Source organism: Silurus meridionalis, chromosome 2, assembly GCF_014805685.1.
Source record: "Silurus meridionalis isolate SWU-2019-XX chromosome 2, ASM1480568v1, whole genome shotgun sequence".
NCBI classification, from domain to species: Eukaryota; Metazoa; Chordata; class Actinopteri; order Siluriformes; family Siluridae; genus Silurus; species Silurus meridionalis.
The window spans coordinates 5715402-5716391 of record NC_060885.1 but is presented as its reverse complement, the minus strand read 5'-3'; the positions used below and the strand labels follow the sequence as shown (position 1 = coordinate 5716391).

The following is a 990-nucleotide window of genomic DNA, read 5'->3' as shown; positions in this document are numbered from 1 at the left end:
AGTGGTTAACACCTGCAATGTGTTGAAATGCTAGGAACATTAGGAAAAGGTAATGAAACATCATAATTGTTGACTTATGGCGGTGTTATAAGAGCAGAATTGCATGAGGACGTTTACATTTAGGGCATTTGGCAGAACCCTCATCTGAGCAGTTAAAGGTTAAGGGCCTTGTGTGCTGGGATTTGAACTTGTGACCTTCTGTCCAATGACATAACCACTGCCCTATCACTGGCTACCAGCAACTTTTCTGCTGAATTACATCTGCATTTTATTATATATCACATCGCTTAGTATTTTACAACAGCAACCAAACTGTTAAATTTTTAGTTCAATTTAGTTTGTATACTGTAGTACTTTTAACAAGGTCCCCTGGTGGTCTAGTGGTTAAGATGCAGCGCTCCCACCGCTGCGACCCGGGTTCGATTCCCGGTCAGGGAACCAACCCCAGCCACTCTCAGTGCCGGTCCCAAGCCCGGATAAATTGGGGAGGGTTGCGTTAGGAAGGGCATCCAGCGTAAAACATGTGCCAAATCAAACGTGCGGAGGATCCGCTGTGGCGACCCCTAACGGGAGAAGCCGAAAGAAAGTTTTACTGTAGTACTTTTAACAAGGGTCCCTGGTGGTCTAGTGGTTAGGACGTGGCTTGCTCACCACTGCAGCACAAGTTCGAACCCCGGTCAGGAAACCAACCCCAGCCACTGTTAGTGCCGGTCCCAAGCACGGATAAATGGGGAGGATTGTGTTAGGAAGGGCATCCAGCGTAAAAACGTGTGCCAAATCAAACATGCGGATGATCCGCTGTGGGGACCCCTAATGGAAGAAGCTGAAAGAAAGTTTACTGTAGTACTTTTAACAACAAACATTGCAAAAGCAACTTTACAGAAATAAATAAATTACAAAATGTACAGAAATGTTAGTGTCATAAATTAATCCCTGTAAGTTTATCATTAATGAGCTAGGCAGTGGCAACAGTGAAAAAAACATGATATG

General features: G+C 44.4%; 1 non-coding gene across 1 annotated transcript; it reads left to right on the top strand.

The window, feature by feature from the left end:
• Positions 1–365: 365 nt before the first annotated feature.
• On the top strand, positions 366–438 carry trnag-ccc. The gene has a single exon. It is a non-coding gene; the product is annotated as a tRNA-Gly (tRNA).
• Positions 439–990: the final 552 nt, after the last annotated feature.